Below are 27,282 nucleotides of genomic sequence, written 5' to 3' on the forward strand. Positions count from 1 at the left end.
ATTGAGGAATTCAAGAGGGCATTGGATGACTAATTAAAAAGAAACAAAGTGCACAATTACAGGGAAAAAGCAGAACACTGACACGACATTCAAGTACTTAGATCAGGTGCAGGCATGATAGGATGAATGGCCTTCTTCTGCACAGTAACAATTCTGTGATTACTCAGTAAACGGTTCAAGCTACAAGCTGACAAGTGCCTGGGTCCTCAGAGATTTCATCCTAGGGGCTGAAAAGAAATGATTAGTGAGCTAGCTGATTCATTGATTTAGGGCAGTCCCATTATATTTGAGGATTGCAAATGAAGAGAGTCCTAGTGCATGAATCACAAACGGTTAGTATGCAAGCCCAACAAGTAATTGGGAAAAATAATAGAATGTTATTGTAAAGGAAACTGAATACAAATGTACAGAGATTACGCCTTACGGCGATGAAATCACATCTGGAGTAGTTTGTCGGTCTTTGCAACTCTTTTCCTGAAAAAGACATTGGAGCACTGTAAACAGCATTGGACACCTTTTATAAGGTCAAAACTAGGAACTGTTGGGCAGGCTAAGCTTGAATCTCTTAGACTTCACAAGATTAAGAAAGAAAGAAAGAAAGAAAGAAATAGATCCTGAGGAGTCTCAGCAGGGTAGAGAGGGTATTTTTTTTGATGAGGGAATCTGCAAATTGGGGTCACATTCAAAATGAGAGGTCACCAATTTAAGATAGACTGAGCAAAATATTTTTCTCCCAGTAGGTTGTCGGTCTTTGCAACTCTTTTCCTGAAAAAGGCATTGGAAGCAGAGTCTGATTATTTTTGAAAGAGAAGTCAATAAATAATTCCATTAGGGTGAAAGGTACGAGCAACAAGCCCAGAGAAAATGGATGTCTTAGAAAATTCAAAACTGGACAAAAAGGCAAAAACAGAGATGTATAATAAGTACAACGGGAGCAAATCAACAGGAGCCCTAGTGAGGTGTAGAATATGCAAGCAGGAAAGTTAGTAAGTGATTAGGGAGTCATGAGGATTCGAAAAACCTTGGCAGGAAAGTTGGTGAGAATCCCAAGAGACTGTACAAGTATGTTAAGGGGATTAGAATAACTAGTTAAAGTAGGGGGCCCCATTAGTGACTAACAGGGAAATCGGAGCCAGATGACCTTTATTATTTGTTATTTACATAATTGATCTGGATGTGAATATATAAGGCATGATTAGTAAGTTTGTGGATGATATAAAATTAGGAGATATCATTGATAGCGACGAAGGTTGTCAAAAGTTAGAGGGATCTTGATCAAATGGAGAAGTGGGCTGAGGATTGGCAAATGCAATTCAATACAGTTAAGTGTGAGCTGTCGCGCTTTAGAAAGTCAAACCAAGATAGGACATTGAAAGCAGTGTCACAGGTAGACAGGCTGGTAAAGAAGGCATTTAGCATGCTGGCCTTCATCAGTTGAGGCATTGAGAATAGGAATTGGGACATTATGTTACAGTTGTACAAGTTGTTGGTGAGGCTGCACTTGTGCTACTGTGTGCAGTTTTGGTCACTCTTTTATTGGAAAGGCATAGTTAAACTGGGAAGTGTGGAAAGAATATTTACAAGGATGTTGCCAGGATTAGTAGGCCTGAGTTATGGGGAGATATTAGTCAGGATAGAATTTGATTCCCTGTAACGTAGGAGAATAAGTGGTGACTGTATTGAGGTGTAAAGGATCGGGGGAGGCATAGATAGGATAAATGCACACAATCATCTTCCTAGGGATGGAGAATTGAAAACTAGAGGGCATAGGTTTAAGGTGAAAGGAGAAAGATTTTAAAGGATCTGAGAGGTAACTTCTTCATACAGGGAGTGGTGTATATATGGAATGGGCTGCCAGATGAAGTGGTTGAGGCAGGTACCCTAGCAACATTTTAAAAAAACATTTGATGAAGGGATACCCAGTCTTGTGTTGCTAGATCTGTTCAGAGCATATGCAATTCAGCATGGTGACAGTGCCACAAGATAGGGCGTCAGGGACTACCAAGTTGAAAGCAGAACTTGGTTTCCACAGGACCGTGCACTGGTCACTCTAACCAATACGGTCATGGGCAGTTGCACTTGCAGCAAGCAGCTGGTTAGAATGAGGTCATGTATGTTTTTCCCTCTTGTTGTTTCTTGATCACCTGCTGCAAACCCAGGCTAGCAGCTATGTCATTTTGGACTTGACCAGTTTGATCAGTAGTGCTGCTGTCAAGCCAATCTTAGTGGTAGACATAGAACTCCCCCACCCAGAGTACAATTATGTTCTTGCCACCCTCAGTGCTTCCTCCAAATGCTGTTCAACAAAGTGGAGCACAGCTTCAACAGCTGATGAATGACGGTATATGATAATCAGCAGAAGGTTTCCTTCCTTGTGTTGGACCGAGTGCCATGAGAGTTCATGGGGTCTAGAGTCTAGGGTGAGGACTCCTGGGACAACTCCTTCCCAATTGTTCACCATTCTGCCAATCCTTCTGCTGGGCATGTCCTGTCAAATGGGGCAAGACAAAGAGATCTAAAGCAGAAAAAGGCACTTTGGCCCATCAAGTCTGCACCAGGGAAAACAACCACCTCACTACTCTAAACTCATTTTCTAGTACTTGGCCTGTAACCTTACATGCCTTGGCATTGCAAGTATACATCTGAACAGTTCTTCAATATTCTGAGGGTTTCTGCCTCTACCACTTTGACTGAAAGCAAGTTCCTTTGGATGAAAATATTTTTCCTCACATGTCCTCTAAACCTTCTGCGTTTTACCTCAACTTTATGCCCCTGGTTACTGAGTTCCCCTCAACCACTGCATAAAGGGAAAAACAAAAGGTCCAGACAAAGTGATGGTGGTGTCCGTGATTGTAATTATACCATGAAATAATATCTTGCGGGCAATGCAAGGCTGTTGCTTGACTAGTCTGTGAACCAGCTCTCCTAATTTTGACCATCGCCCTCAGATGTTGCAAAAAGGGTAACTGCAGGCTCAACAGGGCTGTTTCTGCCATTGTTGTTTCCAGTAGTCTGTCTGTGGACAGGATGTATGTCAAATCAGCCATGATCATTATGAATGGTGTAGACGACTCAAGGGGTCAAATGGCCTACTCCTGCTCCTATTTCCTGTTGGTCTTTTAGTTGCTATTAATACAACTGAATGGTTTACTAAACCATTTCAGAGGGCAGCTGACAGTCAACCGCATTTCTGTGGAGTCACATGTAGGCAGACCAGGCAAGACCCTAAAGGACATTAGTAAACCAGTAGGATTTTTCTGACAATCAACATTGGTTTCATGATCATCATTATTCTCTTCAACACAAATGGGGTGGCACGGTGGCTCAGTGGTTAGCACTGCAGCCTCACAGCACCAAGGACCCGGGTTTGATTCCAGCCATAGGTGACTGTCTGTGCGGAGTTTGCACATTCTCCCCGAGTCTGCATGGGTTTTCTCCGGGTGCTCCGGTTTCTTCCCACAGTCCAAAGATGTGCGGGCTAGGTGGATTGGCCATGCTACATTGCCCATAGTGTTCAGGGCTGTGTGGGTTGTAGGGGAATGGATCTGGGTGGGATGCTGCAAGGGGCGGTGTGGACTTGTTGGGCCGAAGGGCCTGTTTCCATGCTGTAGGGAATCTAATTTAAAATATTTAATTACTTCAAATTGCGCCATTTGCTACAGCGAGATTCCAACCCAATTCCTTGGAATACTACCCGAGTTGCTTGATGAATAATTAATACTACCAGATCATTGCTTCTCCCATGAAGTGAGAATATGAGCTTAAGTTAAAATTCAGATCAGACATTACCTTATTAAACAGCAGAATAGACTTAAGGGACCAAAAGGACGACTCCTACTACTGGTTCATATGTTCTAACTCCACGACCATTTCTAAAAAAAAATTCACAGAATTGACCCACATCCATCTGCTCCTATGCCGAAATCTCAACATTTAACATGTATGTGTTGTCATCTTTCAGTGCAAACGAGAGTTGAGTAGGATATTGTGAGCAAAGGCGTGGGGGACAACACGAGATAAGAAAGGGGCAGGAACTGTATTTGCATCAGGCCACAACTTCCCTTCAACTGCTACCCTCAATGCAGGATGCAATGTTGGTGAATCCCCTTCACTGCCCAACCAAATAGAAGACAAAGCAAAGTAACAGGAAAAGTAACAGGCAGCACAGATGCACAGTGACTAGCATTGCTGCCTCACAGCGCTAAGGGCCTGGGTTTGATTCCACCCTCAGGCAGCTGTGTGGAACTTCGATATTCTCCCCGTGTCTGCATGGGTTTCCTCTGGTTTCCTCCCACAGTCCAAAGATGTGCAGGCTAGGTGGACTGATTGTGCTAAATTGCCCGTACAGTTCAGGGATGTGTAGATTAGGTGGGTTCTAGGGGAATGGGTTTGGGTAGGTGCTCTCTGGGTTGGTGTGGACCTGTTGGGCTGAAGGGCCTGTTTCCACATTGTAGGGAATTGATGATGAAAAGATAGCGTTTCCAAATAAAAACTGGAGGGAGAAAAGCCACGGAAAACAGGAAGAAACAGGCCCAATAAAACTGAGAAATTAGGAAACAACACAAAGACAACTGTAAACACGCTCTTTCGTGACCTACTATGTGCAGTTCAATGGAACGTTCTCTTCTAAATATACCAATGCATAAACACAAGCATTGACAAGCACATTTGTATAGAATTTTAAGATTTCAGAATCACAGGTTTTAACATGTTGTTTAGATGACAAGGGGGCAAAATATTGAAAACTCAGTTACTTTCCATACTTTCCTATGTCTGTAAAATGGAAAAATAGTGAAGCACTCAACACCTGTAGCTATGCTTAGCAGTCACACTTCCATCCATGGCTTATTTTCTGAATGAGCTCATCTACACAGGATTAATTTGTTATATTTTAAGTCTTTCATACATCTCTACTTGTCTGAAGGGTGCTCAAGTTTATTGCAATTACTAGTCTTGTTTGAGACTTGTTTATTTTGTATTTAATTTCTTCAGCTGACAGCACAGATTCCAAGGCTTCCTTATACCAAACATGTGCTTCCTAACATTTTTAAAGGTAGATAATATGTCCTCTAAATATTCCCAAAAGTCACTGACAGAACCTTCAATTAGATGATTTAAATAGTACTTGGAAACTAAAAATTGCATTTCTTTCCTGCCAATATATGCCAACCATATATCTCCATATCACAAATCATTCAATGCCTGAGGGTCAGCAGACGGCCTCAACAGAATGCTGCCTGTAACACTCAACATGGCAAGCAACAGGAACTTGGCACACAACATCAAATCTCAGTCATCTTCTTGAAAGCACATACCTCTTAAACATTTAGACTTCTTTCTAAAAATGGCTATGATCTAACCATGGAAGGATAAGTGGAAAGACTGGTTGCTTGAATAAGCTCTTCTGTAATTAACTATAGACCACAAAAGGATCATAGACATCTCTCTCTAACAGAGATAAGCTATTGTTTTTGTACAGCTTAAGAGTCGCCAAAACTGCGATAGGGTTAGGGTTAGAGACAAGGCACAAGGCAAAGATGCAGGCCAACGAACAATCACAGATGGCACAGGGATTGATCCCATGTGATTGGCATCTTTCTGCATCACACTCGAGACAGCTACACCAGAGCTTTGTCTTGGAATTCTCCAGCATCTGCAGTTCCCATTCTCTCTCTCTCTCTCTCTCTCTCTCTCTCTCTCTCTCTCTACACCAGAGCTAAGGCAGCTTTAACAAAAAGTAGTCCAGGAGTGGGATTAAAATAAAACCCGCAGCAAATTTAGGATGATTCATAAAAAAGAAATTTTGAATGGCAAGAATGATTCAATGAAAAATTAGCACAATGGCCAAGAATCATAAATGTCGCAGAAATCATTGGATTGACCAGATTTTTAGAAATCTTTTAGTGAATGAGGGAACAAAGGAGATACAAATTGGATACTTCTCTTTTCCATGAAAACCTCAAAGTGAAGTTGTATAAACAGGACACTGCAAGGAATCACATAGGTAACTGTATGTAAGCACGTAATATTGAAAACACATCGTGGTTCCCTATCAGATCAGTTAAATGAACAAATGTGCTACAGAATTCTCACCTGGGCATTAGTTATTTCGGGACAACCAAACTGAACTGTATACAAGTCGCACCTAACACAATTAACGCAATCTGAGGAAATATTGGAGTACTGGGCTAAATGAATTTCCCTCAAAACAGGAGGAATGTGTCTTCTATCAATGGAATCTCAGAATATGGAATGATCCAACAGAAACAATACTGGAAGCAAATAAACAGTAGCTTTAAAATGGGAACTGGATAAAGATTTGAATAAGAATAATAACAGCAATCGTAAAAGAATAGAAAAATTATTCTACTGAAATTGCTCTTTGAGAACCAGCCCAGGACTGCCTTTGTGCTGTTAAGTTCTCAGATCCTAATTCAACATTGTATATGCTTCAAAATACATTTTGCATACTGAATTGAAAAATCGCTTTCCAAAAATTGATTTGTATGATAATGTTATCTGGAATTCTTTAACAAATCTTATTTTGTGTATATGTGTGTATGCTTAATGAGTTAATTACCAGGTATGGAACATATATTACACAAAACAAGATAGCTTAACCTTGAAGGAAATGAATCAAATGAGAACAATTCCAAATGATAAATCATAGTTAATAGAATCATGTGGTGGATTATGAAAATGCAGGCATGTGTTTCATGGCTATGTACAAGTTCAAATGTCAGTACTGTAGATTTTCCATGTAAAAGTCAAATTGTATTGCATTGCAAGATTTATAGGACATAAGCATTCACTTCCATAATGTCATGAGACAATGAATAATTTTTCCTTTGTAGATCAAATGCAGTCTAAAGACTATAAGTATGCAATTAGTGGGCTGTTTTCTAGGTTATGAAGTGTGCATTGTGTGAAGGATTAAAATATGGACAAGAGATGAGCAAAACTTGTGAACAGAAAGCATATAGTATTGGGCAGAGCTTTACAAATCTTAAAACTATAGAAGCTTATTCTACTTGATTAAAGTCCATAATTTATTTATTAATATTTCAATCAATATCACAACTTCACCATACTTGGAAATTAGCACTTTGTTGCTGCATTTCTCAAAGTACTAAATTATCTGTTTTAAAAGAATTGCTTATGTACAATATGCAAGTGTTTAGTTCTTTTCTGGGATATGAGCAAGTCCTTAGTCTCTAATGTCCTTTCGAGATTGAATATAGAATATCATCAAATTTAAATACACCCATATAGTGTTGTCAGAAAGGGAGTTCCAGGTGATTCCAAGTGATTAAATGATTTATCTAAAATCTGGAACTGGAATAAAATTACAAACACAGAAAACCTCAATTTTGCTACGTCTTGAGATTACATTACTGGTTTCAGGTCAGCAGTCACACATAAAGACCAAGTAAGAGTTGCATTGTTGTAGTTGATTTTTCAGAGATGAGGGCTTTTCTTCAATTGACTCATGAGCACGTTAGAAAATCCAGGGGAAATTGCTGGAATAAAATAGAACAGTTTCTTGGACGTTCTGTTTAGGCTTACACCAATATCATGAAAAACAGAAGACCAACATGCCAATCATCTCATGGATGCTGAAAGAATCTAAATGCACACAAAGTGGCAACATAAAATCAGTTGTAAGTATTCAACAACAATTGGTATATCAGAAGGTGAGTTAAGGCTTTTATTATTATCCAAGTATTTCTATTTCCATTCAAGGTCACATGCTAATTCTCGCCAGTCTATACCCCGGGCCTCTGCTATTATTGATGCTGTTCAGACAAAATTTGTACCCAAGTAGTCATAGGCCTAACAATACTCCCAAACTACTTCCCCATGGAAGCCTTTAGGGGAGTTTTGGTGTGCGGTGAATTGCATCCGAGCTTCAGTCGTGTGCAGTGCCCCACGATGTTCCAATCCGACATTGCTGCCACAGTTATTTTATCTCTGAGCATTTCTGCAAGCTACAAAACCACTGTAGCAGATGTCAAACACATTGCACAAAAAGGTTACAATCCAATACTGGCTCTAGTTTTGGTGTGCATCCAACTTTCAATAAATATTATTTTAATAACACTTCATTCAGATGGAGTAATTTTAGCTACAAATTCCTGCGAGGGGGAATAAAGGATGTAAACAGAAAATTACCTGAATTATTGGCTTCTGTCAGGATCACAAAAGTCTGTGTATAACTAACCTGAAAAGGCACGAGTTCAGAGCACTCAAAATAATTCAAATAGTTGAAATGTGATGAATTGCGTAACATTTCAATGTATTAACATTTAACAGTAGGCTTCAGTTGCTAAAAACACTTCGCAAATATGCACGTTCCATGACATGGAAGCAACTGGAATTCCAGCAACTGAGTATACTTGCTCACTGGGGCTCAATTACAGCAGAAAAGTAAGAGATTCCAAACACATCAACCTTGAACCTCAGCTCCAAATTCCAGTCAAAAAACTGCTGTCCACAAGACTGAGAAGCCATGCCAGGCATGGCGCAAACTCAGCTGCATAACAAACCAGAACAGAACTTCATGTTCCAAAAGGAGGACTGGGAGTGCTGAAATCTACATTAAAAAGTGGTGAGCCAATTTAGCTGTGACAGATTGATCAAAGTTTGGTATTAGGAATTACTGGTGCTACTAAAAAGGCAATGCACAACAACAATAACTGAAGAAATTTAAAATAAATATTGTTCCTTTTAGTACTGTTAATCATGATGTTCCTAACCTGGCTGAAAATACTGTTCTTTCAGAGTACATAAATCATAGAGTGAAAACCTTACAAGATACAGTACTGCTAAACAGTTCTGGACCATTTCAAAAAGTGTTTTTAAGAGGATGCACAGACAGGAAATACCTAGGTGAAAACAGCTAACGAAGAAGTTGTTTTTAGACGGTTTATTACAAGTACTGAAATTCAAATCCTTTTAACTCTGAAACTTTGGTGATGAGGGTCGCAATGGCCCAGGGAGTGCAGAAAAGGATAAGGGCAGGTGGAGAAGTTAAAAAGGTAACTCAAACCAGAAAGAGGATATTTTAGATTTAGATTTAGGTTTCATTGTCACGATTACTCAAGTACAGGGTGCAAGATACAGTGGAAAGTATACAACGTTGCCACAGATGACACCATGCTAGATATAAAGTATGTAGGTATAAAATCTTAGCTACAGAAGTAGAAAAATAGGAGATAAGTTTAAAAGTTCAGCACTACAGTCTTCTTAGTATAAAAGTTGCAAAATTTAGAAATAAAGTTAAAACATCAAACATTACAATCTTTTGTTACATTGCCACAGTAACGTGTTTGTATCACATTGATAACTCCAACTAGTGATTAAAGTTCTCATCCATCTTAAGGAATAATTAACAACTTCAGAGAGACCGCACAAGTTTCTTACACAGTAGCTGTTCAGGTTTTTGTTCTCCAAGGAGTGGGCAAATTGAGGAACAAAAACATGCCTAAAGAATCAAAATGCAAGAATGGGCAGCTTAATAATACAACAGCCTCAAAATGTAAAATCAAGTGTTCATTCACAATAGCAACATAAAACTTATGTAAAACTACTTTCTGCAGAACACCATTTAAAAATATTTCACCAAGATGGTGAAGTAAATTTACTTCTAACATGCCACATTCTTTCTTTATAGTGTCAGGGGAACACAGTCATAGAAAAGGTCAGAGCACAGAATGAAGTCATTCAGCCCATCAGATAAGATGAATGCAATAGTCACTTATTGTAATCCCACTTACCATCACTTTGGCCCATTGTCTCAGGCTATAGCATTTCAGCAGCAGATCCACATGCATTCTGAATCAGTTGAAGGTTTCTGCCTCTACCACCAAACTTGGAAGCAAATTCTGGACACACATGTTTTTCTGTATGAGCCCTTTAATCTTTCTCCCTTCAATCTGTGTAACTGATCTTCCCACCAAAGGGAAACAGGTCCTCCCTGTCCACTCGATCCAAGATCCTCATCATTCCAACTCAGTCATGCCTCAGTCTCCTCTATTCTAAGGAAAATAACCCTAGTCTATTCAATATTTCTTCATACCAGCAATTTTCAAGTCCTGGCAACATTCTCCAACATCTCTGCTGCGCATTCTACAGCAATTATATTCTGTCATGTGACCAAAACTGTACACCAATCTCTAACTGTGGCCTAACCAGTGTCTTATGTACCTTACATCATGGCAATGTCAATGTACATTCAGAGTGCCAATTTCCAAAAGATCACTGCTCTCCTAAGCGGCTCATTATATGCATTATACTCACGCAGACACTTGTAATTCAATGGCAGAATCTTACATAGTGCCTTCCCTTCAATGTAAACCTGATGTTCAAGTTTACTTCTAAAAATATACGAACTCCAAGTGAACTGTAGGTCTATTGAAGAATGCGCCTTTACAGAATGAACGAAGCCAATTGTGCCTACAACTGCTTTTTGAAAAAAAAATGTACCTCACTCTTTTGCTCTTTGTCCACAGCTTTAAAAGCTTTTCCCTTTCGTATCATTTGGCAAAGGGAGCAGTAGAAGGGTAAAACATTAGAGAGGAGAGTTAAGGTGCAAGAATGCCTGGGAGATCGAAGGAACATTGAACACAAAATTCAAAAACAGAAAGAATCAGACACAGGAAATACAAAACAATGCAAAGTCAGACTGATGGACCACAGGCAAAAGTAGGAGCAACTATTGTAATCTGGCTTACATAAAAGAAGTTTTAGGCATGTAGTAATCCTGGCTAAAACATTAAGGAAAGATGCAGAAAAAGCTGTTGGGGAGGGGTGGCAGTAGTGGTCAAAGATACTGGGTTGAACTTTATCCCAATAGAGTGGGACACAGTAAATGCACCAGAAAAAGATGGCATTTCCATTCCAGTATTAGGCGGATGGTCAATAAAGGACATGGTGTAAATGTCATCCAAATAATATTGACAAAGTGCATTAACCATCCTATCCTAAGCATAAGGCAGTAGGATAAGGATGGACCAGGAATAAAAGTTCTAAACTGAGGAAACTATAATTTTGGAGAACAAAGTGTGGAGCTGGATGAACGCAGTAGACCAAGCAGCATCTCAGGAGCACAAAAGCTGACATTTCGGGCCTAGACCCTTCATCAGAGAGCTTACAGTTTTGAACTTACAGTTCAATTCTGGTCACCACATTACAGGAAGGATATGGAGACTTTGGAGATGGGGCAGAAGAGGTTTACCAAGATTTTGCCTGGATGAGAGTGCATGAGCTATAATGTGTGGCTAGAAAAAAAGTCTAGTTGTTTTCTCTGGAATGATGGAGCCCAAGGGGAGATTTAATAGAAGTCTAAAAAATTACGAGACGCATAGATAGGGTTGATGGCCACAATCTTCCTATCCCCACCCCAACCAAGAGGTGAAAATGTCTAAAACTAACGGCATCCATTTAAGGTGGGGGAGTTCAGAGGAGATGTGAGGGAAGTTTTTTTTTTTACAGGGCAAGATTGGTGCCAGCTAAGGTAGATAAGGAGTTGCTAGCTCTGCATTTATCACTGCCTGAACAAAAGAGCCCATTTCTGTCCCTGCTGCCTAAAAACATCTTGCTGGTTTCCTTCATTGAAAATTCCACAGAACTGACTGAAAGACAGGCAAGTATTAGTATGCCGTGCAAGCAAGGAAAAGCAGACATCTTCCCTTTCTGGAGGCTCTTTTCAGGGCATTCCTGGAGTGAACTGCAACTCCACAGCCCTCCGTTACAAGTTCATTCACCTCAAAACAATAATGACAGAGATGGGACATGCAGCTGAACAGAAGCTCTTCAGCAAACCAGGGCCCACAGGTCAACTATCAAGGTCGTTCCACACGAGGTGACGATATGATCAGCAGCCTGCCTTCACTTCAACTGCCAGCATGGAAGGGTCCCTGATTTGAGACCCTATCCAAGGACTAAGAGCATGTAGCTTACACCTTTGATCGTAAGTCATCTAAGTACCCAAATGTCAGTTTTCCTTTGTTGTGCATCCCTATAAATCAATTCTTTTCTTCATTCTAAATACTAGCACCCTTTAAGATTATATCTATACCAGTTCTCCCTCAATGAACTTGGAGAAGGAGACAAAGGTGCATCTGCTCAGCTACTTATCATTTACACGAGTTGCAGTGCTCCTAGGTACTGCGTGGTGGAGAACCAAGTGTCAAAAGTGACAACCAGGCTTAAAGTTCCAGATTTTTTAGGATGATTCTGAAAATATGCAGAGGTCAGAGAAAATGGGAACTGCAGATGCTGGAGAATCTAAGATAACAAAATGTGAAGCTGGATGAACACAGCAGGCCAAGCAGCATCTCAGGAGCACAAAAGCTGACGTTTCAGGCCTAGGCCCTTCATCAGAGGTCAGAGAAAACAGCTCTACATAACAATTAAGGATATCTTCTTTGCTCAATAATCTCCTTTGTTGCAATGCTAGGTGGTACAGTACACAGGAAGCCAGGTGGCAGCAGGGTGCACACTGGAAGCAAAATTCACTTGGTCCATCTTTAACTCCTCCCTTCCCTTCCTTAACATCTGTGTCCATTTCTGGGAACAGGTCGTTGCCAATATCCATTATAACACCCCTGCCTCCGACAGTTACCCATGCTATACATCTTCACATCCTGCTTCCTGTAATGACTTGAATCCATTTACCCAATTTCTCCATCTAATCTGCTCTGATCATGCTACCTTCCACACAGAGGCCTCAAATATCCACCTTTTCCCTCAACTCGAGGATTCCCCTCCACCAAAGATGACAGGGCCCTTAGCCATGTCCAACCCATTTCCCACCCTTCTGCCCTCACTCCTTCTCATCCCTCCCACAACAATAGGATCCCCTGATCTGCACTTTCCACACCACCGCCCTCTGCACCCAGAGGTTCCTAAGTCATTTCCACCCCCTTCACGAGGATGCCACCACCAGACATATTCCTCTCCAATCCCTTGTCAGCTTTCCTCAGGGACAATTCCTTTGAGTACACCCAAGTCCACTCCTCACTCTCAACACTGCTCACATCCCATTGAAATCACAGAAGGTGTGACATTTGCCATTTACTTCCTCTCTCACAATCCAAGGCCCAAGTTACAGCTTCCAGATGAAGGAGAATTTTACCTGCACGCCATTCAATTTACTTCACTGTATTCGCTGCTCACAATGTGGTCTCTACACTGAGGATATGAAATGCAGATTGAGAGACAGCTTTATAGAACACCTACATCCTTGTCTGTGAAAATGACCCCAATGTTTCAGTTGTCTGCCACTTTACTGCCACACACCAGTATGTTCCCTGGCCAACATTTGTGTCTTGGGCTCCCAGTAGTGTTCCAGCAAGGCTCAGTATAAGCTGGAGAAAAAGCATCTCATTTTCCACTTGGAGACTTTGCAGGCTTCAGGACTCGACAACAAGTTTAATCGTTTCAAAGCCTGAACACCTGCTTCTATACCTTCTCTCCATACCCAAACCTCACATCCTTTCATGTCATGAGTTTCTTTCAGCAAAGCCATATCATTTTCACCCACTCATAGACCCCATTATCACCATCTAACTTTTCTTCTTCCCTGGCTTACTATCAACAATCCCTTCGTTTCTTACTCTCTCCCTGGGCTTCATCTCAAACAATAGGTTCACACCATCCCCACCCTTGTCATCAAAATAAATACCACTTTTTCCCAGATGTTATCAGTCTGAATAAGGGTCACTGGATTCAAAATGTTAATGCTGTTTTTTTTCCACAAATGCTGCCAGGCCTGTTGAGTTTCTACAGCAATTTCTGTCTCTGTTTCCCATTTCCAGCATTTGCAGGTATTTATTTTATTTCAACAATTACTCTCCATTTCCATCCCACTTCTTTTCACCAGGCATAACTCCAAAGCCATGTACACCAGTGATGAAATCCAAATTATTCCTCAAAATTACAGTTAATTGGCCTTTCAAATATGTCTCAGTTAATAACAGGAACAAAAACAAAGTTGCTGGCAAAGCTCAGCAGGTCTGGCAGCATCTGTGGAGGAGAAAACAGAGTTAACATTTTGGGTCCAGTGACCCTTCCTCAGAACCCAAGGCAAGAGTTCAGAGGAAGGGTCACTGGACCCGAAATGTGAACTCCGTTTTCTCCTTCACAGATGCTGCCAGGCCTGCTGAGCTTTTCCAGCAACTTTGTTTTTGCTCCTGATTTACAGCATCCACAGTTCTTTTGGTTTTTATCTCAATTAATATCCTACCACTCTGTCTATGCTTCCTGTTGGCAGTAAAAATCCAGAAGCTATTACACGGTTCTAGTCAAACATGCCTGCTCCCATTTTATGCCATGAATTTCTGCCAACATTCAATGGGTAGAGGACTAATTTTAATTATTCGGATCTGATCCAGGTGATTGGAATTTGAAAAATGGCAGGTAGAATGGCAAATGAGCAACAGGAGGTTTTTAAAGCAGACGAGAAAACACATTCCCATGAGGGAAAAAAGGAGGACACCCAAAGCTTTATCACAGAAATTCATCAAGGCTCCTTCAGAGCCAGCACCTTCCAGACCCACAACCACGACAGATTTGATTTGAGTTATTATTGCCATGTTTACCAAGATACAGTAAAAAGTACTGTGTACTAACCAGTATGTCACGGTAACAGAACAGAATGCAGGCTATGCTATCACAGCTACAACGAAGGTGCAGAGTGAGATCAGTTTCACAAGTCTGATAACAGGTCTGTTTCATCAGTCTGAATCAGCAGGGAAAAAGCTGTTCTTAAATCTGTTGAGTATGACAAAGGCAGCAAATACATCAACTGCAAGATACCCCAAGCCACTCACCATCTTGACTTAGAAAATATCTCTGGTAAGATGGCAGCAAGCTAAGTTGCTCCATTTGAAGCTCTACTCTACTCACCAGTTTCCTTCTTTTCTGCCTTCTCTGTAGTAATTCTATTCCCCCACCATCTCAACTTTTTAACCACCTATCTAAAGAAACGGGTCGTAACTGGGAGCCACAAGACAATATTTGAACTCGCAGGCTGTGTCTTGCATCGATGGCAGATTGAGCGTGGGCCGGAATGATGGCAAGAGCAGGCCAGTGAGGCAGCTGCAGAGAGTGGTGAACGTGGGCCAGTAAGGTGGCAGCAATCAGTGGTGAGAGTGGGCTGGTGAGGCAGTGACAGCGGGCCTTTTGCATGGCAGCGGTGGCAGCCTCCTGGGTGTCCTAGAGATTGGAGCAGCACCTGCAACATTGTGGAGATGGGACCTGGGACTCAGATGTAGACTTTTCCTTTTTTTCCCCCTGCTCACTTTTTGGCTGTGTTATATCTTTTGATTCTGGTTTTTGTAAACAAGTGGATACCAGTGAATGGCGACTTTGTGCATTTTTTGCTGTACTTACGTATTTCTATACATAGTACATGACAAATGAATCTAATCTGATCCATTCCTTCAGTGTCACTATGTCAAAATCCTGGATCTCACTCCCTCATGGCATTGTGGATTTACCCATAGCAAATGGACCGTATTGGTTCAAGACAGTGGCTCACCACCAACTTCTAAAGAACAACCAGGATGGACAATAAGTGCTGGCCCAGCCAGCAACACTTGCATCCCATGAATGAATTTTTAATATGACAATGAATGATATAGAAATTAAAATGGAAAAGGTTGATGATAAAAAAGTTAATTCCACAATACAGTGCAATGCCTCTCTGCTGTTTCATTCATTTCAGACTCTGTACATCTGATTTTGTTTCAGTATAAAAGCACTTCAAAGGCAATCATATTCCCATATTTAAGTGTACAGTTTTTCAGAAACTAGACCTTCTGAAAATACAGCATCAGCAATGCTGGCCAAGAACAAAACATTCATACTCCTGGAACGAGGGTCTGAACAGTGCATAACAAACAATAATGCTTTGTTTGTATTTGCTTACAAAAGATGAAAAGGTTCAACGCACAGCAGCATTTCACTGCTACAACACAATCATGTTAGCCCATATTCTGCAACTCAGTACATTGCATCATAAAATGTTAGCCTTGATTTGAAACCCAAGTATCCTTGCTGAATCTTAAGATTGTGGGTTCAAGGTCATTCCAGAGGGATAAACATCTTCTCAGCTAGCACATCCTGTAGCGCTGTGTAAATGTATCACTGTTTGAAGTACAGTTCTTGCTATAATTCAAAGTTATACTTTCAGAGAGTATTGTGAAGGAAGGAATCATGCTTCTGCCCCACAATGCTCTTGTTTTATTTTCTTGCCTACAAAGGAATGCCAGAATCCTCGGATAGGGATGAGAAGAGGTAGGAGACCGAGACTGGAGGAATCTTAGGTGATGAGCACAAAAGGTCCTCAAGCAAAGTACTATGTTGTGTCATAATAGTAAATCAAGAACATCACATGACATCAAACAGTAATAGAAGAACATGGCACTGGGCAGAGAATCAAACTGATAAAAGGCAAATTTGGAACGGATGTCAGGAAAATCTTCTTCACAAACTGTTGATGATGTGGAATGAACTTCTATTTAGGGTGGTGGGCAAAGCCTGGGATCATTTACTAATTGGCTTCTCAGTGGAAGAGGAGAAGCAGGTGGCTTGCTAAGAATTAGTAAGCTAAGCTGAGGAACGGCTTTCCTCATGGCTCTATTTCATGGAGTGCTGCAAATGAATTTGCCGAAATCAACAAATAAAGCACTTGACCTGTGTTTCTACATTAAAAACATTGCAAAAAGTTAAACTGTCTTCTTTGGACAATGTATCCTACTACTGTACTTGAATTGCAGATCCAAGCAGGATGGGCAACTGAGAATGACTTGAGTGTGGGCCAAAAAGCTGCTATTTACAAATTCACCAAAGATCCTCCGACAGCACCTTCCAAACCCATGACCACTTCCATCTAGAAGGACAACAGCAGCAAATAGATGGGAACACCACCACCACCAAGTTCCCCACCGAGTCACTCACCATCCTGACATGGAAATAGATCACTGTTCCTTCACTGCCATTGAGTCGAAATCCTGGAATTCCCTCCTTAATGGCATTGTGAGTCAACCCACGGCAGATGGACTGCAGTGGTTCAAGGAGGCAGCTCACCACCACCTTTTCAAGGGTCACTAGGGACAGGCAGTAAATGCTGGCCAGCCAGGGATGCCCACATCCCACAAACTGAATAGAAAGACTATGAATAGGTTTAACATAATATCAGCCAGTAAACAAGCCACTAGGCTAGCCAGCAACAACCTCATCCCATGAATGTATTAAAAAAAACTGACCACATGCCAAAAATATGATTGCGTAGTTTTGATGAGTAAATGAAAAATGAATAGCAGACACCTGTGTTGGCATGTGATTTTAACTCATTCTGTATTCCACAGGCACTGAAAGCTTCTTGTGTCTTAATTACTGATATAGTCAGAATAAAATCAAAATGCATGAAGTTTCGATTGAGATTGATGATTTTTCACTAAGGTATTACATGACATTCAGTGAAAATGGAAACAGTGGTAATGTCACTGTATCTAACAATTTAGAATGGCAGGCCAACATTCTGAGGAAAGGGATTTGAATCTCACCATCGCTCACGGTAGAATTTGAATTCAACAAAAATCTGAAGTGGAGAGGTAGCCTAATAATGACTCTATAACCACTGTCAATTGTCGTAAAACTGATATGATTCACTAACGTTCTTTAGAGGGGTAATTTTGCCATCCTTACCCGGACTGGCCTACACAACTCCAGATCCACAGCAAAGTGGTCAACTTTTAACTGCCCTCTGTTCAATTGGGGATGTGGAGTAAATGCTGGGCTACACACACATCTCATGAATGAATAAAGAAATAAAATGCCACATTTGAGCATGAAAGCAAAACTCCAAAGTCATTTGGAGCTGGGAGCTATCATTATGCACAATGCGATCAACTTAAATAACCGCTCCAGAACAGAAGAAAGCAGGAGCTAGCTGTACTACAGCATTATCATGGTGAAGATGAAGACGTATCAAACAGGTGCTAGATTGAGAGTTAAGACAAGTCTCATGCATCTCATTGAGTTAACTTTCTCAGCCATCACTGTGAAATTTAAGCAATTTGCTGGCTAAGAACCAAACACTGCACCATATGTCTGCTAAATTCACAGAACCAACTTAGGTGAAAAAGAAAAACTGCAAACTTGTAAACAATGCTGGTAAGGTTTTTTTTCAAATAAATATACAAGTTAAGTTACAACCTGTGCATGCCAGGTATTTTCTATTCAAATGAGTATGCAGAGTCAGTTGTAGAGTTGTCACAGCCATGCATGTGGCTTAATTTATTATTTCATCAGACAACACTGGGTGACAGCATTTAACCCAATATCCAACATCCAAATATTAACAATTTAACTGATTAAACCTTATGGATCATTGGATTCCTAATGGTCACCACAACATCCGGCATTTCTTGAACATCACTGCAGAGTTTTAAATAATTAAGCAAAAATACGAGGGTACAAACCAATCAATACACTTGGTATTGTATATGATTGAATTCACAAAGAAAATGTTTTCCTTCCAATTGTAAAATAAGAATACGTATGATTGAAATGTAAAATGGATTCTGGGGAAAATCTCCAATATTGACCAATAAAAGCCTTTGTTCCATCCATTCAAATACACATGGGATATATTAGTTCACTAGTTTTGTATGGGTGAATTCAACAACAAGGCTGGTAACACTCTGTGCGGAACAGATGGAAACAATTTTATGGCATTGAGCAATAATATACTTTGCACAAACACACACATTTAATTCAAGCCAAGACAGATTTTGAAATTACTTCAGCAAAAATTTAGCAAATGAAATTTTTCAAAAAAGGCCTTTAGAAAAACAGACTAGACTTATTACTGTATTTGGATGTTTATGCCATGTTAGCCTTTTCAACATGCTAGAGCAGAAACAAAAACTGTAATGCAAGTCAATAATCTTTTTATTATAGGCATACTTCAATTGCAAAACATTTCCCATATTACTTGGTATGGAAAAAATCGGTTTGTAAAGATGCATTTTAATGCCAAAAAAATCTATGCAATAAACAGCTACTGTACCAAATCTATTTATGACATTTATAACTCCCAGTATAGCCCTTATAACTTGCAGTAAAATCAGAATATTTTAAAAAAATCACAGCTACATCTTATTCTTGGTCCTCTGTCACACGCAGCATCAGATTTATTTCATTTTTCAAATGTACAAAATTTGCTGAAATCAATACGTTTGTCTGATTTTCAACATCCTTAGTCATCTCAAAGTCTCCTATGCTTCTACTACCATCTAGTGGACATCATGAGTTGGTACATCCATAAGATTTAAGGTCATTATGGACAAGGACAAAGATGAACCAGAATAGTCTGAATTGGTGGAAAACTGATTTTAAGAAGAGAGAATCTGGCTAAAGTGACCTAGCAGCAGCTACTCACATGAATATACACAGAGCAGTGCAAGGGATTCAAACAAATAATAGTGTGCAGGGCTACTTGCAAGCAAGAAGAGTGGGACAAATAAGTCCAGAGAGCCCCAGATGTCAAGGGATATGCAGGGTTAGCAAAGTTAAAAAATAAAAACACTCATGGTAGATATTAATAGCTAAAAACAGCAGCTGTCCTCTAAGAGTATGGAAAGTGTATGGGAGATACTAAAAAGGAAATTAGCAGAGTGAAGAGGGTGCATGAAAAACCACTATCAAGTATCATTAAGGAAAATCCAAGTCTGTTTTAAAAGCACATTTGGGGCAAAAAAAATAACCAGGGAAGGAATAGCTCCCATTCAGGTCTGAAGTGGCAGTGTGTGTGTGTGGAGTCAGAAGACATAGTGAGGTTCCTTGCATCTGCACCTTCTGCAGACAAGGTCAATCTAAATGTGGACATCAATGAGGGAGGGAGACTGTGACATACCTGAAAAAGTAGCATTGAGGGAGGGAGCAACAGCGAGCACCAGATGGAGTCAGCAATTCAGATGAGATGTATCCCGAGCTGCTGAGGGAGACAAGCATCGAAATTGTAAGGGCTCTGACATAAATTTTCATATCATCTCTTGACACAGCAGGGGTACCAGAGAACTGAAAGACCACATATAGCAAACCATTATTAAAAAAGGGTAGTAGGAATAAACGAGGAAATTACCAGCCAGCGGGTCTACACTTGTGGTCAGGAAAATATTGGAAAACATTGAGGGACAGAATTAATCTCTACTCAGGGAGGCAAGGATTAATCAAGGATAGACATCATCCCTTTGGAAGGGAGATGATTGTGTCTAACAAATCTGAACCTTTTGAGATGGTTAGCAGTGTGTAAAACATGGTGCTTTACACAAGTACACTGAGAAGCAGCTAGAAACATATTGCTCCTAGATTTTAAAATGTGAGGCTGGATGAACACAGCAGGCCAAGCAGCATCTCAGGAGCACAAAAGCTGACGTTTCGGGCCTAGACTAGGACCGAAACATCAGCTTTTGTGCTCCTGAGATGCTGCTTGGCCTGCTGTGTTCATCCAGCCTCACATTTTATTATCTTGGAATTCTCCAGCATCTGCAGTTCCCATCATCTCTGCTCCTAGATTTTGTTTGGTTCAATCAGATTTTTGCCATGTCACTTAACATATCTGCGTCTGTCTGCAGCCTCCTTGTGGTTTCTTCACAACATAATTTCTTACCTATCTTAGTGTCATCTGTGAATTTAGCAGCCATTCCTTTGCTCCCCTCATCGAATTCACTGATGTCAACTGTTAAAGTTTCAGGCTCCTGCACTCAACCCTGTGCAACTCCACTTGACACATCTTGCCTGTCAGACTGAAAATCCACTTATATATACTGTTTACTGCCCACCAAAATTTCATCCACACTATTGCATTAACCCTTACACATTGAGCTTTTGTCTTCCACAATAAACTTCATTATGGTACCTTATCAAATGCCTCTGGAAATCTCAGAACACTAGATGTACAGACTCCCTTTATCCACAATACATGTTACTCCTTCAAAGAACTCCAATAAATTGATTCAACGTGATCTCTTTCTGATGAAACCATGCTGTCTTTTCTGGATCACCTTGAATGTTTCTAAGTGCACAGCTCCAATCTCTTTAATTATTGATTTAATACCTTCCCCACGACCAACATCAAGCTAACTGGTCTATGATTTACTGCTTTCTGTCTGCCTTCCTTTTTGAATACAACAGTTACATTTCCTACTTTCCAGTCCGATGGAATCTTCCCCGAATTGAGGCACTTGTGCGAAGTGAACAACAGCACATCTCCAAATTCATTGGAAACCTCTTAAGACCCCAAGATGAAGATCTAGACTTGTCAGCTCGCGTCTCCATCGGTTTGCTTCATCCTACTTCTTGTGAATGTCATTTTTGTAAGTTCCTCTCTCCCTTCTACCTTCTGACTTACTGTTAGACATTTGAATAAGTGCAGGGTGCAGGTGGATCGTTTCTTAATCATGCCAAAGGTGGAGACACATGAGCTTGAGGTCTGAAAAAGGTAGCGAGTTTTGAGAAGATTTGTAGCTCAGGTTGAGGTTCTGGATGTAAGTTTACTCGCTGAGCTGGAAGGTTTGTTTTCAGTCGTTTCGTCACCATTCTAGGTAACATCATCAGTGAGCCTCTGGTGAAGCGCTAGAGTTATGTCCCGCTTTCTATTTATGTGTTTAGAAAGCGGGACATAACACCATGTCCCGCTTTCTAAACACATAAATAGAAAGCGGGACATAACTCTAGCGCTTCACCGGAGGCTCACTGATGATGTTACCTAGAATGGTGACGAAACGACTGTCCCGCTTTCTAAACACATAAATAGAAAGCGGGACATAACTCTAGCGCTTCACCGGAGGCTCACTGATGATGTTACCTAGAATGGTGACGAAACGACTGAAAACAAACCTTCCAGCTCAGCGAGCAAACTCACATCCAGTCTGAAAAAGGTGGGCCTGGATTTTTGAGAGCTGGATGGGTCTTTTCTCATTGTTGCATTCTTGTCTTGTATTCAATGCACCAAACATCTTTCAACACCTCACTGTTTAAACCACAAGTTCTTGCCGTATGTCAGCATTTCTAATTTTACAGAATTTAGATTCTGAACAAAAACCATTAAAATTACATAGAGGGGTTTCAGCTTCAAACTAGGTAATTGAAAGGTCTGGCAGCAACCTACAGGAGAATTATTAGGCAGGTTCTGTTCAATGGAAAATTGTTTTTGACTTGATGTATGTAGATGTTTAATATTCAGTGAGCTCAGGAAATCGGGCAACAAGACTACACTTCATTGAGACGTTGCAGTGGAAGAAATTGAGAACTGTGAATTCTGTTAAGTTCCAGGATACTGTTTCCTATCATTACATTTCAGTGACAATGGTGATTTTTAAAAAAGTGTTCAAACTCATGATGTGCATCACTGGCATGGCCAGAATTTGTTGCCCATTCCTTATCTACCTTAAAACCTATATGTTGTCAAATATCGAGGTTTACTTTTACTAATTCACTTTATTGCTTTTGAGCCTGTCTTTTTTTGTATTCATACAGGGGATGAGTGGTGCTGACAAGTCCAACATTTGTTGCCCATCTCGAACAATCCTGAGAAGTTGCTGCTGAACCAAGGTCTTGAATGTCTGCAGTCCATCTGATGTAGAGACACCCAGAGTACAATTAGGAAGTTCCAGGATTTTGCCCCACCGACAACAAAGACACAGCAGGCTGCTCGTTGGCTTGTGACTTAACTTGGAGACCATGGTATTCTCATGTGTCTGCTGCCCTGGTCCACTAAAATGGTCAAGTGTTTGGAAGGTGCTATCAAAGGAATGCTCCTTCGTATTTATTTTGATCCTATTAAATGGGAACCTTTCCTTTGCACAGAAGGCATTGACCCGAGAAGAACATTCAACTTCATTAAGAGTTTATATTCTTGATTTTGTCTACAAATAATGGAACAGTGGACATAACTCTGGAGGTGACTCCATTTGGATGAGTTTCACAGAATTGAGTGAATTCATTAAGACAATTACTTCAAATCTCACACCCAATCCTAAAAACTGCGTCTGTAATATCCTGCCGAAGGACAACATCTCTTCTCCGAAGCTTCCACGCGTGCTTCCCACTCATGTCAAAGGAATTATGTGGATGCAACCAATTGCACTAACTCATTCCAGTCCAATTCAATGCCAAACCTTCCCTAAATATGGTAGCCATTTTTGTGTTCATACTGCAAGTTAACATTTCCTGCGCGGAGTTAATTGAATATTTTGTAGTTCGACGTGAGATTTCTGCAACTAGTTTTGTATTTCAGTTCAGAGTAGTGCTTAGCAATGAATGCAAAAGCCTTTCATTTTTAAGCTACAATAAGAACAGGCAAAAGGCCAGATTAGAAACCCATGGGATGGAATTTCAGAGTTTGTGTTTGTCTCGCATGCAGTTTCAAAAGCAATGAGATATAACGTGCTGACTTTTAGGAGGAAGGTCTACAATGTCGTTTGTCTTTTGGACACTTGACAGCAGACTGCCTTCTTCCTGATTGAAGAACTTGAGGTAAGGGGAAGCAATGGTCTAATGGCATTATCACTGGGCTGTTATTCTAGAGACCCAGATAATGATCTGGGGACGTGGGGTCGAATCCTACCATGTCAGCTGATGGAATTTCAATTTAATAAATATCTGGAATCAACAGTCTAATGATGACCATGAATCCATTGCTGTTTGTCAGAAAAACTCATCTGGTTCACTAATGTCCTTTAAGGAGGGAAACTGCCATTCTTACCTGGTCTGATCTACATGAGACTCCAGACCCACAGCAACGTGGTTGACTCTTAACTGCCCTCTGAACAATTAGGGATGGGCAATAAATGCTGCCTATGCAGCGACACCCTCATCCCAGAATAAATAAAAGAAGAAAACCTAATTTCCTTGAACTGCTGGCCAGAGTGAGACAGCTCTGGCACTTGGCAATTCCATCGAGAATGCTGTAAGTCCATGCCATTGTTCATGGATAGATGAACACAGATCAAGGAACCAGGCCCCCTTCGCCACCATCAACACAAGGTGAGGTATAGCCCATGCACACCAGTTCACAAATCCTTTGGTCAACATTGTATATTGTCACTCACATTTAACTAAACCTTGGAGCTATTATTCAGATCATTAATACTGAAAAATCAGATAAGACATTCCACCAGCTTTTATTTGCTCGTCAGATATGGATGTTGTTGGCCATCGCCAATTGCTCCTGGAGAAAGTGGTTCTGAGCTGCCTCATTGAGCTGTCAGAGGTTGCTTTATTTTGGAAATCAGTAGCATGGTGAAGTATAACATCTCATTGCTGTTTGGGGGCACTAAAGCAGCCCCTAGTGTCATGCTTATGCTCATGTTCACGCATCACTGGTTCTTGAATTCCCTAGATAGAACAAAAGAACAATACAGTACAGGAACAGGCCTTTTGACGCTCCAAGCCTGCGCTGACACGTTTTGCCCTTCCATACTAAAACTGTCTTCAAGTACAGGATCCATATCTCTCTATTCCCTTCTTATTCATCTATTGGTGCAGGGGCTTCTTGAACGCTGCTGTTGTGTCTGCTTCCACCACCTCGTCTGGCACCATGTTCCAAGCACTCACCACCATTTATGTGAAAAGCCTGCCTCAACCATCTCTTTTAAACTTCCAACTGTTTTTACTCCAGCACCTTGAACCTGTGTCCCCTTGTTACTAACACCATACCCTACCCTCCGACACCTACCCCCCCCGCCCCCACCCCACCACCCACAACACTGGCAAAAAACCTAATACTTGCCACTCTATCCATTTACAATCTCATAAACTTCCATCAGGTCGGTCCTCAACCTCATGCTTTCCAGTGAAAATGAATCCAGTCTAGCCAACCTTCCTTCATAACTAAAATCCCCCATTCCAGGCAACATCCTGGTAAACCTTTTCTGTACTGACTTCAAAACATCCTCATCCTTCTGGTAGTGCGGTGACCAGAACTGTACACAATATTCCAAATGTAGCCTAGCTAAAGTTTGATGAAGCCACAGCATAACTTGCCTATCCTTATACTCAATGCCTTTTACAGTAAAGGCAAACGTACCATAGCTCTTTTTACTACCTTATCTACCTGCGCTGCCACTAAGTACCTACACACGCAGATCCCTCTACATATCAATACTTCTAAGGGTTCTGCCATTCACTGTATATTTTCCAGCTGCACTTGACCTTCCAAAATGCACTACTTCACATCTGTCTGGATTAAACTCCATCTGCCACTTTGCTGTCCATGCCTCCAATTGATCTATATCTTGCTGTATCCTCCGACAATCCTCCTCACTATTTGCAAATCCTCAAACTTTGTATCATCCACAAACTTGCCAATTAGGCCAGCCATGTTTTCCTCCAAATCAATTGGAGGTGATGGCCTCGTGGTATTACCACTGGACTGTTAATCTAGAGACCTAGATAATGTTCTGGGGACCTGGTCCAAATCCTGCCATAGCAGATGGTGGAATTTGAATTCAATAAAAATCTGGAATTAAGAGTCTACTGATGACGATGAATCCATTGTCAATTGTTGGGAGAAACCCATCTGGTTCAGCAACAGCCTTTAGGGAAGAAAACTGCCATCCTTACCTGTTCTGCCTACATGTGACTCCAGACCCACAGTAGTGTGGATGACTGAACTTCCCTCTGGGCAATAAATGCTGCCTGGTCAGCAACGCCCTCATCCCGTGAACAAATAAATAAAAAACTATACATACTATGAAGAGCAGATGTCCCGGCACTCATCCCTGTAGAACAGCACTCCATTCCAAAAAGCATCCTTCCACTGCTACCTTTTGTCTCCAATGACTAAGCCAGTTCTGTATCCATCTTGCCAGTTTATCTCTGATATCATGTGACTTCATCTTTTGTACCAGCATGCCAAGAAGGACCTTGTCAAAGGTTTCACTGAAGTCCATGTAGACAACATCAACCGCTTTTTCCCCCTCGATCATCTTTGTCACATCCTCAAAAAAACTTGATCGAGTTAGTGAGGCATGACATCCAACTGTTTCTGATTATGTATGGGTCTTCCCCAGAGAATCTTTTCCAATAATTTCCCTGCAACCAACCTGAGGTTCACAGGGTTGAAATCTCCTGGATTATCCCTGCTACCCTTGTTAAATAGTGTGGCAACACTAGCTATTGCCCAGGCCTCTGGGACCTCACCAGTGGCCAAATAGGATGCAAAAATTTTGATCAATGTTCCAACACTGTATTCTCTTGCCTCCCTCAATGTTCTGGGACAGATCCCATCAGGACCCAAGGACTATCTAGCTTAATATGTTTTAAGATGCACAACATCTCTTCCTTGGCTTAGAAATTCAACATTTCCTTCTGAGATCATCCTCCACTAATTCCTTCACAAAGTATTTATTTAGGGCCTCACCTACCTCTTCTGGCTCCACACACAGATTCTCTCCTTCGTCCTTGGGTGGGCCAACCTTTGCCCTGGCTACCCTCTTGCTTTTAACATATGTGTAACATGTCTTGGGCTTCTCCTTAATCCTGTTTAGTTCTTTCCTACTTTCTTTATATACTTGAAGTGCTTCATCAATTCCCATCCTCCTGGACCTGACATATGCTTCCTTTTTCTTTTCGACCACGGTCATAACATCCCTGGTCATCCAAGGTTCACCTAAGTTGCCTTATCTATACTCTATCCTTGCAGGAATGTGTCTCTCCTAAACTCTTATCATCTGATATTTGAAATATTCCCACACGTCCAAAGTGGATTTATCCTCAGACAGCTACCTCCCATCAAAATTCTCTAGCTCCTGCTTAATAATGTTGTGGTTTGCCTTCCCCCATTTTAACATTGTCACCCTAGGACTTGGTTGTTACCGTTACCTATCATCTTAAAACTCACGGTATTATGGTTGCCACTCCCAAAATGCTCCCCTTACTGAAGCTTCATTCAGCTGGCCAGTCTCATTTCTCAAATCAGGTCCCTGGTTGAACCGTTTACACAGTTCTTCTTTGTAACTCCACCTTTGCTGTTTGATGAGTTTTCCCTTTGGCCTCTCTAGCAAAGTTGTTTGGCCAGGCATGGAGACCTTTCCTCCTCTTATTAGAGAGATCTTGGGTGTGTTCATTCTCATCAAACTAGTTCTGGTCTTTCAGCCAATGCCAGTACACTGGAACAGCTTGGCTAGGAGCACAGGTAGTTCCGCAGCACAAGTCTCAAGTACTTTTGCCAGAATCCAATCAGGGCTCTTGGTCTTCTCAGCATCT

The 27,282-nt window shown here is 41.0% G+C and overlaps 1 protein-coding gene across 15 annotated transcripts in view; it reads right to left on the reverse strand.

Moving 5' to 3' along the window:
- Positions 1-27,282, reverse strand: part of mpp7a (MAGUK p55 scaffold protein 7a) — a 400,728-nt gene that overhangs the window by 274,768 nt on the left and 98,678 nt on the right. For 2 of the 15 annotated variants that reach the window (XM_059639061.1, XM_059639063.1), the window contains one exon: positions 19,928-20,005. The exons of 11 other annotated variants lie outside the window; for them this stretch is intronic. The gene's annotated coding sequence lies outside the window, so the exon portion shown is untranslated. Of the gene's footprint in view, positions 1-19,927; positions 20,009-27,282 lie in introns of all 15 variants that reach the window. 2 more of the 15 variants (XM_059639080.1, XM_059639072.1) reach the window with 1 other exon arrangement.

This window comes from Stegostoma tigrinum, chromosome 2, assembly GCF_030684315.1.
Source record: "Stegostoma tigrinum isolate sSteTig4 chromosome 2, sSteTig4.hap1, whole genome shotgun sequence".
In the NCBI taxonomy this organism is placed as follows: domain Eukaryota; kingdom Metazoa; phylum Chordata; class Chondrichthyes; order Orectolobiformes; family Stegostomatidae; genus Stegostoma; species Stegostoma tigrinum.